Raw genomic sequence first — 13,736 nt, forward strand, 5'->3', positions numbered from 1 at the left:
TTAAAAGATGACCCCAATTATGGGGAGTAGAAAGAAATATTTAGACTGAGAAAACAAAAGTCGAGCAAGATGGGGAGAACCAGGATGGTACTCCTATTGGGCAATCCATGGACCTGCCTAAAACAAAACTTATACTTTTACCCCTAACCACCACCTTGAGGAAACAATGTGGTGTGAAATTCTTTCAGGACCTTTAAGTCGCTAAGCTCTCAGAGTTCCAAGGAAATAGCTGACCCAGTCGAGGCAAGAGCCTGGCTAAAGGAAATAGAGGAATCATTTGAGATTCTAAATGATTGACGAATCACAAAAGACTGTTTTTGTCACTTAGCCTCCTAAGAGAGAGACCACCCGCTGGTGAAAGACCAAGAAAGGCACGGAGCTAGAGGTTATAATAAAATGATTAAAGTTTAGTCAATTGTTTTCGGGAAAGTACTTCCCAAGGTTATAGAGATAGTGTAAAAGCTTTAGAGCCAGATCAAAGGTGGACAAGTATGATGAATCATGAATCTAGGTTGTGAAAGTCGTCAAGGTTCGTCTGAAGGACACGAATCCAGAATAATGGGATGTTTGAAATCAATGCTTATGTGGTGTTGGTTCATGAAATAGTTGTAATAATAACGAAAATAAAAGAAACTGAAGTGGAAAGGAAAATAAAGACAATAAAGTTTGAGGAATGATAAGGGAGTTGGGTATGAGGAAACCCTAAAGACTCGTAGCAATAGAAATAGAAAATTATGTAATCATCAGGATAAGGGTGATTCACCATGAGTTAAAGTTGATGGTTGAAGGCATAAGAGATATATATATTGTACCCCTTTAAGTTGGGAGAATTCGAGGAAACCTTGAGATAGTTCGAAGGATAAACAATGAGATGCGGATAGACTGAGGAGACAAGAAAGTAAGAAATTAGGAAAATTGGATGAAGGAAGTGACCTTCAAGAATGTGTAAGACCGGGGGCATGATACCCAGAAAGGGAGACACCAGGTATGAAAGATATCCCAACATTGAGATGACTGTTGAGATAAACAACAAAAGTAAATAAGGATTTATTAAGAAGAAGTTCACGTTGAACACGACCAATATCTTCCAGGACATCCCTGTTGTCATTACCAAACTAGGAAAGAAAAGTGGGTAACCATTGTTATCTTTTGAAGGCCATATGTGTTGACCTCAGTTTGAATAAGGATGATATTGTGAAATTGGTATAGACTATCTGGGTGGGAATGATTGAATAAGATAATCTATCAAGGATATATGACTTGATTTATCCATGGAAGGATGCAAGTACCTTTTTAAAGGTGGAATTAAGGATATAACTTCGATAACTTGAGATAAACCCTAGGGGAATGCATAAAGGTTGGCATTTCACCCTTAATAGGGACAGTATGAGTTTTGATAGTATGGAATGAAGGATTAAGGGAACAACAATCTTTAAAGATCAGTGGAGAAAGTTTTCAGAACTCTATAGACAATGATTCTAGTATTAGTAGATGGTATCTTGATATGCCCTATACCTAGGGTGTACATGATGAAGGATTTAAGGATAAGCTTAGAGGTTTTACAAGGAGAAAGGTAATATTCAAAGTTCTCAAGAATAGAAATTTTGAGGAAAAAAAATATATGATGCAATAATAATAATGCCAAGTGGGGAACATGTTAAACCATGAGAAAGTATAGATTGAACCCAATGAAGGTCAAGAATGGTGAAAACAAGAAGGACCCAAGATAAAAGATGTCCTAAGTATGATCGAGAGTCAGTCGTGACAATGTTAACCTCTAAAGACCGAGGCAATAACTTATGGAAAAATGGTGATATTTTTTTTTCTCTCACCAGAGCTTAAGGAAGAGTATTTTCACACAAGCAATGGTTGGAAATGAGGTATAAAATTTAGTTGGAGATCGTTCAAAAGACATTGATTATAAGGAACTATTACTATCAGGAAAGTCTAATGAGGTGGCCGACACTTTAAAGGTAAGAGAATAATTATAGGCGCTCGTGCCAGAGGAATACAGTGATGATGGTTGAAGCCGTGAAGGTTGTATTATGGTTTGGAAGATTGACATTCCTTCTGATGACTGTGCAATACCCAACCATAATAGTAGTTTGGTAAAGATTTAATTCATATAATCGCCGTGAGAGGGCTATCTATCTTAGAAGGTCCTATCTTGAGAATAATCCAGGACAATGTTTCAAAAAGGACTAAACGAACCTTTGAGTTAAGTCTTCTATTGAAGGCATGTGATTAAGAATGGTATTAACCTGCTATCGTTGCTTTGATTGAAACTCTTCTGCAATTATATCTGCTTCATGTCATGAAAGTACGTCAGGATCTAGAGTGTTCTTCATGAATTATGAATGGTAATTATGTTAACTCCTTAGAAGAATTTGATATGACAGGTATGGACTCCGTAGGGTTAGCTATTAAAGATTCCAAGGAAAACGAATGACGACAGTAGGTCAGTGGTGGACCATAGTAATGCAGCAACGATTCTTTGAATAATGAGCCAATTACAACCGTGAGAGTTGTAGTGTAATGGATGTTGAGATTAGGTACCCCTAATCGGGTTATGGTGATGTATAAGTTATCGTTGAATAGACTGATTAAGTAGATTATCTACTTATTGAATACTTATTCCTTCTTATCAATAGAGAGTTGTATTACTATACGAGGAAGGTCGCAGTGCAATCATAGGATTCTAGTAACGATGATGTCTAGAATGAGACCCCAGATTCGATTTTCGATGATGAGGGAGTTTCAAAGGTGATTGAGTATAAGCTCGAGGAAGAGCATGGGTCCATAGAATGATGGAAAAAATAGCAAAATATTTAAGCATGTGAAATGCGATGCGATAATACTTGATGTTAATATATACACATATGTTTTGTTCTCCTATAACAAACCTCTATAGTTCAGTGGTAGATTCCAAGCCAGATATTTGTGGCAGTTTATTTTTATTTCTTCATATACAATTCTCTTCAATTCGATCTTTTCTCTCCTTTTTATTTTATATAAGCTGAGAAGAACAACCCTTCCAGAAGGGGAGGTATTGCCAAATGACTATCTATCTGTGTGATAGAAGCCTAGTAGGGTACCACATGTTGTTTAATTGCTTGTCAAGTACTAAAGGCTGGCCACCTTCTATACTAACTATGCAATAGAACAAGTGTTCATGATCATAGTGATCTCTCAACAAATTCCTTTACTTCAATATGATTGATCAAACTTTGGAAAATAGAAACAGCTGAAAAAGGAGTAGTAAAGTTATGGTGGTATTCGGAATGGAAACACGTTCGTGATACTAAGGTTGACGTGGTTATTAAAAGGTTATAGAACGCTAACGAGCAAAAGTATAACCATTATAGTATTATGTACGGAAGATAGTAACGACTACGAACTGGAAAAGAATGGGTATTGAGAAGCAAAAGCTATATTGCTAGAAGCTATGTTGAGAGTCTGTGTAATAGACTTTAAAGGAAGTTGGGATGATCACTTGCCATTGATCGAGTTTTCTTATAACAATAGCTTTCATACCAACATCGGAATTCCGCCTTATGAGGCCCTGTACGGAAGAAGGTGTCGATCTCCCTTATACTGGGATGAAGTGGGAGAGCGGAAGATGCTCGGACCCGAAGTGGTCCAAAGGACCAAAGATATAGTGGATCTCATCAGAGGACGGCTGGTAGCATCCCAAGATAGACAGAAGAAATATGCAGACCTAGCCCGAAAGGACAAGGAGTATGAAGTAGGGGACTTAGTACTGCTAAAAGTATCCCCTTGGAAGGGATTAATAAGGTTCGGAAAGAAAGGGAAACTAAGCCCAAGATACATTGGACCTTTTGAGATACTAAGACTGATTGGGAAGTTAGCTTACGAGCTAGCCTTACCCCCGACCCTACAACAAGTTCATAATGTGTTCCATGTGTCCATGCTAAGGAAGTATCATCGGGATGCCAGACACATAGTGGAGTACGAGTAGGTGGATATGCAACCAGATCTGACTTACATGGTGAAACCAGTAAAGATTATGGATAAGAAGGAGCAGGTGCTTCGGAACAAAGTGATCAAGCTAGTCAGAGTGCTATGGCAGAATCATAATGTGGAAGAATCAACTTGGGAACTAGAGAGCGTAATGCTAGAAAAGTACCCCCATTTGTTTTCTATTTGATTCCGGGACGGAATCCTTTTAAGGAGGGGAGACTGTAATAACCCCAAAATTTTGAACTTTTTGTAACCCTTATAAATAGTGTTTTTGCTGATTATGCTGAATAAGAAAACTTTTCATGCCATACTATATAGGGGTTCTTCTATTGTTATTCTGAGATCTTATTAGTAATCTATATGGTATATAAGTGTATGTAAAGATCGTCAGAATCCAAATTTGAACACTTTGATTTTCCCCGAAAATCCACCAGATACCGAAAGAGTTGAGTATAAGGTAACAGGATAAAAAGGATTTAAATTCGAGGATTATAAGAGAGGATCATAAAAGGAATATAATGTATTGAGAAAGGTTAAGGAAACCCAAGTAATAAGATCCCGGGTATGATCCCTCAAACGATAAACGAGAATGAAAGTTAAGCGAACCGTATAACAGATCAGCGGTCATTAGCCAAGTAATTAGGTGCTAATCAAAGAGGTTAGTGATGATGATGTCACCACACCAACAAGAAGAGGACAAGTGTGAGAACATGACATAGGAGGATGACATAAGCATGACCAAAGGGAAGGAAGTGTTGGTTGATTATAAACCCCACAAAATTTACCATGGTTAAAAGGTAATTAAGCAAAATAAAAGGCAAAACAACCAACAAAACAATTCAAATCACAAAAACACATTTTGACTTCACCTTTTCATGAAGAAGCTCTCGGCCTTTTCCATTTCAAGGAAGAAGAAAATTCAAAAACCAAGTTCCAAGCCTTCTTAATTAGTGAGGTAATTATCTAAGGTTCCTTGTACATAGATATAGATATCCTATGAATCTAAGCTTCCAATTCCTTCACAATCTCTTCCAATAATTCATGGAATAAGAGAGTGAATAGTGTTTTTCAAGAACTTGAAATTTTGATCTTGTGTTTTTGCTTAGATAAAGCTTTAGTAAGGATTTTCCAAGGTTGTTCCAAGCTCATTACTTACTCCTACTCACAAGGAAGGTATAATCTCTTAACCTAGCATAGTTATTGAATGTTAAGAGCTTTTTATGAGTAGTATAGTTCATGAGAAGCATGGTTATTGAATATTTAGAGATTGGTTGGTTTTGTAATGTTTTTGGAATGGTAAATCTTGATTATTAGTTAATGAACTTAAGTAAGCTCTTAGTTATTGATTGAGAAGTAGTATAAATTGGAAATCTTAAGTTGTTGGGGCTGTTGTAGTAAAGAATGGATGAAGTTTGGTTGTAGTGGTGATTGTGGGTTGAATTGTGAATTGATTGGAATGGTTTAAATTTGGTAATCGCGTAAACATAGCCGTCGTAATGCCCGATTTACCTTAGACTGCTTTTGTTCTTAACATCAGGACCCGTGAACTCACTGTTAGGTTTTGACCATTGCAATTATTAGATAGTTCATGTTACGAGCTTCGTTTTGATATGTGGTTCGCTTGAATCCGATGTATAGTTTAGGAGAAACGACCGTTTTAAGTAACAGTGTTTCGCGAACGGACCAGTACCCCTCGCCTTACTTTGAAACCTTGGTTAAGGCCCCTAAAAGACTAATTGGATTACGAAACAATTATGTAAAGTGGACTAGGCAGTTGGTAGGGTATTCGCGAAAGCATCGCCTTAACATTCGTAACGGTTAATTTATTAAAAATGGTGGAGCCGAGGGTACTTGAACGACTTATGTGATTTGTTAAGCGTAGAAATGACCATAAGCAAACGTTAGGGTTCAATTGGTTAAAGTCTAGTTTCTTAAGCGACCGTGGTTTAATTCCGGCTTATGTTGTTGTTCATAGGTTACCGGACCCACTCTAAGCTTAAGTCTACCCCGGAGCACTCAGGAAAGTTTTCTACCCGTTATACTGTTGTTGTGATGTATATATGTATATGCATTATCTTGTGATAAGTGCATGAATGTTATTAGCAAATCTTGCGATATATTGGAGCATGCTGATATGGTATATATGCATGTCTGTTTCGTAATCTTGATATCTAATTGTTGATTCAATTGCTTATAAGTTGCATAATACCTATGCTAGAGATAAGCAGTAGTTGCATAAACCCTTAGTATAGGGGACCCATAGGTGAACATATTTCTAAACCGGGAGTCGATGTTCCTGAGTATAATATATATATATATATATATATATTTATATATATATATATATATAGATATCGTTTTCAAAACTATTAATCGAATAAGGTTTATTCGTTAACTTTATTTTATTTAATGAATATTATTTTGAATATTCATTCGAGGACTTATGACTCTGTTTAGTTTAATTAATGAATATTACTTTGAATATTCATTCGAGGACTTAAGACTCCATTTATTTTATTTAATGAATATTATTTTGAATATTCATTTGAGTACTTATGACTCCGTTTATTTATTACATAATATTCTTTATTTTATTAAAGAATAATGTTTCGATAATCAAACTTATTTTCGATTATTCAAATAAAGATCATACTTTCGTATAAGTATATCTTTGGTTATTTATTTTTCATTTCAAGTATGAGTTTTAAAAACTCCTACCTCGATTATTTTTATAAGGATCATCCTTATGGGAATATTATTTAAATAATAATATTCAAATACTTTCTAACATATCGGGACTGATTTATTTTATTAAATCAGCGTTACTCTAAACATTCTTTAAAATGTTTTCGAGTCTTCAAAATGATTTTAAAAGTTAGGGCGGATCCCAAAACTCATTTTTATATTTAAGATCCTCCTTTCGAAGGGGATTTAAATACTCGCTCAAAACTTGAGGGATCCGGCTCTGTGGTGTGTTTTATATTCGCAACAAGGTTGTTGTTTTGATAAAAGAGTTTTTGATTACTTACCCAACACTCCGGAAGTAAAATTCTTAGAACAAGTTAATCCATTAACAAGCACCGCCTGGGAAATATCGATGAGTTTTCCTTTCCAACTAGATACGACTTCTTGGTGGAGCCGTATCAACAATTTCTACTTGGGGAAAGGGGGGACAAGCTTTACGTTTCAGAGTCATGGATTTCATCTGAACTAGGAGTGGCGTAAGTGGTCCAGTGCCACCGGCCCAGCCTTATTATATTGGCCCAAATGGCCTGGAAGTTCCGCTATGACGGTCCATTCCTTAGGAGTCCAGTGTTCGGTTGACAAGTAAATCCGACAGGTTCTCCTCTACATGTAGAAAATGGTGGGGTTGCACTACTACGACTGATCATCGTAAGTGGTCTTCCTGGCGCGGCAAACTCCCGTAATGAGTTCATCATCCAGTTTGGATATTTCTGCAACACTACCCGGAGAATTCGATCGAAAGGCTACGGATGGGTGATTGCTGAGGCATTGACAGGGTCAAACGGTTATAATGATGTTTCCCTCAAATGAAGTATCTCGTAACTTCATTTCTTTTAAACAACATTTCAAGGATTGAATCTATTCAAGTCTTATCTTGTAGTCTCATCTATGTTATGAACTTTCGAAACTGTTTATACCTTGAACGGTGGTGGTTCAAGTAGTATTCGGAAAAGATATAAGTATATTGGAGTATCTTGTAACTTCATCTTTTCAACTTATATCTAGTTAATGATTATCTTATGAATGACAAAGATTTTCAGAAAAACGTTGAGACAAGGTTAGATATATGAGATCACATTACAACGATATTTTTATACAGTTATAAACTGGAACTCTGTGTATATTATACATGTCAGAGGATTTCAAAGATTGTAAAAAGTATATATGTATATATATACTAAATATTTTGCGACTTGGTCGCGTTAAGATATCAACTTGGTTCATTTCTTCTTGACCAAGACTTTTATGAGTACTATGAGAATGCTCATATATTGTTAATTATTATACATATTATTTCGGTGGGCTTGTTGCTCACCCTTGCTTTCTTCTTTCATCACACAACATCAGATAGAGAAGATGAACAGGACCAAGTTCCTAATTCGCGAGCGGATAGGAAACGTTCTGCAGTTTCCTATAAGCGTTGATGTCGCTGTAGCTGAGGTAGGAACTACCAATAGGCTAGGCTTTCAACTTTTGATGTACCAGACTTATGTATCTTTATGAATTGTAATAATGGAAAAAAATGTAAATTTATTCAGAAACCCTTTTAAGGTGTAATGGCATATAATTGTGGAATAAAATGACTCGTGTTATTTTTGGATATTCATCTCTGAGACTATAACTTGTGGTGTGTGTGTTTATTGTGGGGTCACAGTACGGAGTAGTTGATTGTTTATTAATATTGGGTGTTATTAAGGGAAATGGAACTCGTGACAACCCGGATCCCCGACCCCGGATTTTGGGGTGTTACATAAATCCTGTTAAGTTAGTAGCAAAAACTGTAAAGTCTGATTCTGAAAAAATGAAAGAGTCTAGGACAGAAGTCAAAGAAAAGTCAACTTCTTACAAATTAAAACGGGATAAACCAGCTGAAGTTAACGCATGCTTAATGACAAAGAAGGAGCTTAAGCATAAGCTGAAAGAGATTAGAAATGTGAACAAGGTAAAGGAAGCTAAGAAAAATAGGAATCGAAAGGAAGGTGTGAATAAAAGCAATAATTATATGCCTGTTCCTAATGCTCCTAGAAAGAAATGTTAAAACTGTGGAAACTCTAACCATCTTGCTTCTTTTTGCAGGAAAAATAAAGATATAAACTCTTTACCTCCTAAATCAGGAGTTAAGAGTCAGTCTGTTAGGTTTAAACCACAAAATCCTTGTTTTCATTGTGGTAGTTTATGGCATTCCATTTATACATGTAAGGAATACATAGTTTGTACTATGATTATTATCAAATAAAACCTTCTTTGAAGAAAGTTAGTATTATTCCTTTTAGTGTAAAGTCTGATGCAAAGTCTGATATAAATTCTGATAAACAGCATGTTAGTATAAACTCTGAAATTAAATCCGCTGCAAATGTTAACAAACTTAAAAAGGCCAAAGGATCCAAGCAAGTCTGGATCCTTAAAACTAACCAATAATGGTCTTTGTGATTGCAGGGCAACAGGAAAAACATCCTAGTTCTGGACAGTGGATGTTCAGGACATATGACTAGAAATAAAGCCCTCCTATCAGACTTTGTGGAGAAAGCTAGCCCAAGAGTTTCTTATGGAGATGACAACATGGGAAAAACTCTGGGATATGGCAATATCAATCTTGGTAATGTCATCATTGAATCAGTAGATCTTGTCTCAGGACTTAAACACAATCTGCTAAGTGTGAGTCAAATCTGTGACATATGTTATCATGTGGATTTCTTTGAAGAACACTATGAAGTTGTAAGTAATTCTACAGGCAAAGTGGTTCTGAAAGGTTACAGATATGGTAACATATATGAAGCCAGACTTTCAAGAAATTCTGATGGTTCTGCAATTTATCTGTTAAGTAGAGCATCAATTGAAGAAAGCTGGAATTGGCACAAGAGACTTTCTCATTTAAATTTCAACAACATAAATGAGCTAGTATAGAAAGATCTTGTGAGAGGACTGCCAAAATCAGTATTTGCTCCTAATGGCCTTTGTGATTCATGTCAAAAGGCAAAACAAAGAAAATCTTCATTCAAGATCAAAACTGAATCCTCAATTCTTGAGCCTTATCACCTATTACATGTTGATTTATTTGGTCCAGTCAATGTCATGTCTATTGCAAAGAAGAAATATGCTATGGTTATAGTGGATGAGTTCACAAGATACACTTGGGTGTATTTCTTACACAAGAAGAATGAAACTACATCTACTCTAACTGATCATGTTAGACATCTAGATAAGTTGATCAAAGATTCTATTAAAATAATAAGAAGTGATAATGGCACTGAGTTCAAGAATTCAATCATGGAAGAGTCCTGCAAAAAGCATGGAATTAAGTAGGAATTTTCTGCACCTGGAACTCCATAGCAAATTGGAGTTGTAGAAAGAAAGAACTAGACTCTCATTGAAGCTGCACGAACTATGCTTGATGAAGCAAAGCTGCCAACCTACTTTTGGGCTGAAGCTATGCAGACTTCTTGTTTTACATAGAATGCTACACTCATAAACAAGCATGGAAAAACACCATATGAGATGGTGAAGAAAAAAAAGTCAAATCTGAAATACTTTCATGTATTTGGATGTAAGTGTTTTGTTCTTAAGACTCATCCTGAACAGCTGTTAAAATTTGATCTAAAAGCTGATCAAGGAATTTTTGTTGGATATCCACTTTCCACAAAAGCCTTCAGAGTCTACAATTTAAGAACAAGGGTTGTCATGGAATCTATCAATGCATCTTTTGATGATAAAAAGATTACTGGAGTTGAAGATTTCAATGATCATGATCAGCTAAGATCTGAAAATGAAGATTTAAATTCTGATTCTGCAAATTCTGATGGCTTAAATCCTGATCCTGTAAGTTCTGACGGGTTAAATTCTGATGTCATTGAAACTTTGCTAACTACTCCAAGGGAGACTGCACCTATTCAGGGGGAGCAAGCTGAAGATCCTACCTCAACTCAAGACTCTCAAGAAGTATCGGAACCTGTCACTGGCTCTTCAAGTTCTGATGAGCCAAATTCTGATAATTCTGGAAACTCCGATTCTTCAAATCCTGAAGGATCCAACTCTAATTCTGAAGTCTCAGAGAGCATATCTACAGGGGGAGCATCAGAAATGCTGATGGAGACAACATAGATCATGGGGAAGGATCCAGTTCTAGAAATCAACTTCCATCTGCAAGGAAGTGGACCAAATCACATACACCTGGCTTAATAATTGTGAATCCTAAAGCAGGTGTCAGAACTAGAACTGCAACATCAAATGAATGTCTCTATCATTCCTTTCTGTCTCAGACTGAACCAAAGAAAGTGGAAGAAGCTCTTCAAGATGCTGATTGGGTGCAACCAATGCAGGAAGAGTTAAATGAATTTGAAAGAAATAAAGTCTGGACCCTAGTGCCAAGACCAAAGAATAGATCAATTGTTGGCACAAAATGGTGTTCAGAAATAAAACTAACAGTGATGGCATAATTACAAGAAACAAAGCAAGGCTGGTTGCTAAAGGCTACTCTCAACAGGAGGGTATTGATTATGATGAAACATTTGCACCAGTTGCTAGATTGGAAGCCATAAGAATCTTTTTAGCTTATGCTGCTCACAAGAAGTTTAAAGTCTTTCAAATGGATGTGAAAAGTGCTTTTATCAATGGAGAATTGGAAGAATAGGTTTATGTTGAACAACCACCAGGAATTATAGATCCAAAATTTCCAAATCATGTCTACAGACTTGACAAAACACTTTATGGCCTTAAGCAAGCTCCAAGAGCATGGTATGAGACTTTAACTAAATTCCTTCCGGAAAGCGGATTTCACAGAGGTACAATTGATAAAACACTGTTCTACCTCAACCATGGAAAGGACTTGTTAGATATATTTGATAATGTCATGGCTAATATGTCTTATGTTTAGCTTTCAGATCTTGTGTGAACAGGATAGATCAGTACTTAACTGTTGATCAGTACTTATACTGGAAGTCAGGACTTAAGGATATCAATACTTATATTATCAGGAGATAATCATCAGAAGATAGATATCAGAACTTAAGTGCTGAAGGACGATCAGATAAGGACAGTAGCTGATTAAAGGAAAGAAGATAGAGATAAAACATAAGAAGAGATATGCATGAAGAAGGAATTCCGTGAAGAATGGAATACTTGGAATAGAAGATATCTGATTGATATATTTTAGGAAGCAGAATTATATTCCATATCAATTAGCGATTATCTTGTAACTGTGTAGTATATAAACACAGGCATAGGGTTTACACTATAAGTGTTATCATTATCGAAGTTATTATTCTATATAACCCTAGCAGCTCTCGTGATATTTGTTCATCACTGAGAGGTAACAGTTCCATATTGTAACAGAGTTTATTATTTCAATAAAGTTTGTTTTCTGTTACTTAAGTTCTTTAAGTTCGATTTGAGTGTACTATACACTGTATTCACCCCCTCTACAGTGTGTGTGTGACCTAACAATTGGTATCAGAGCCTATCTGTTAACTTACATACAGTTAAAGATCCAAACACAATCATGTCGGACACAGAAACTCCAACTAAGCCTACCACAACTGAGGAACCACCAAAGACACAAATTCAGAGTCGGTATGAGACCATTAGAGTCCCCATACTGAGACCATCTGAATATCCCATATGGAAGGTAAGGATGACCATGTTCCTGGAAGCAACAGATCCAGAATACCTGGATAGAATCAAGGAAGGTCCTCACAAACCAACCAAACTCGCTGTTGCAGTTGCAGGTGAAGCAGCAACGACCGTACCAAAGGAGAAGAGTGATTATACTGCTGAGGACATAGCATGAATTGCTAAGGATGCTAAGGTACGATACTTACTGCATAGTGCCATTGATATTGTAATGTCAAACAGGGTAAACAACTGCAAGACTGCTAAGGAGATATGGGATGCTCTGGAAATAAGATGTCAGGGAACTGACACAATTAAGAAGAACAGGAAGACAATACTCACTCAAGAGTATGAACACTTTGACTCAAAGACTAATGAGTCATTGAATGATTTATATGATAGATTTGTCAAACTTTTGAATGATTTGTCATTGGTTGATAAAGAGTATGATCTTGAAGATTCAAACCTTAAGTTCCTGTTAGCTCTTCCTGAATGCTGGGATTTGAAGGCAACGACAATAAGAGACAACTATAATCTTGATGAAACAACTCTTGATGAAATCTATGGAATGCTCAAGACACACGAGCTGGAGATGGAACAAAGAAGCAAGAGGAAAGGAGGAAAGTCAAGGACAGTTGCTCTTAAGGCTGAAGAAGAATTCCTCAAAGCAGCTTCCTCAAAGAAAGACAAGGGTAAAGCTCTTTTCATAAAGTCTGATACTGAGTCATCAAGTTCTGAGAGTGATGATGACTCAGATTCTGAAAGCTTGCCTGAGACTGATGCTGATGAGGAGATGATGAAACTGTGTGCTCTTATGGTGAAAGGAATCACAAAGATTGCATACAGGAAGTTCAGGAAGGGAAAGAAGTTTCCCAGGAAAAGCATAAGTTCTGATAAGAAGAATTTCAGAAGATCTGAAGGAAGAGGAGGAAAATCTGACAGAGGAGATTACACCAATGTTAAATGCTATAACTGTGGTGAGAAAGGCCACATATCTCCTGACTGCAAGAAGGTAAAGGGTGACAAAGGCAAGGCTCTTGTCACAAAGCAGAAAAGGTGGACAGACACCTCAGACTCTGAAAGTGAGGAGAACTATGCATTAATGGCAAATGCTGATAAAGAAAGTGCTGAGAGCAGTTCTGAAGCTGCTGAAACAAAGGTACCTCAGACTACTTATGCTTTTCATACTGATGATATTAATGAGTTGAGAAGATATCTTAAAACCATGTTTGTTAGCTATAGAGATCAAACTTTAACATGTGAAAGATTAACTTCTGAAAATCTTGCATATAAGAAAAGAAATGATTTCTTAGAAAAAGAGTTAGTCATATTCCATCAAACTTAGAAGGATAGAGATGATGCTTTTTATGTTAGGGATGAAGTGCTAAAAATGAATGAATCTCTAA

This window comes from Apium graveolens, chromosome 3, assembly GCF_009905375.1.
Source record: "Apium graveolens cultivar Ventura chromosome 3, ASM990537v1, whole genome shotgun sequence".
NCBI classification, from domain to species: domain Eukaryota; kingdom Viridiplantae; phylum Streptophyta; class Magnoliopsida; order Apiales; family Apiaceae; genus Apium; species Apium graveolens.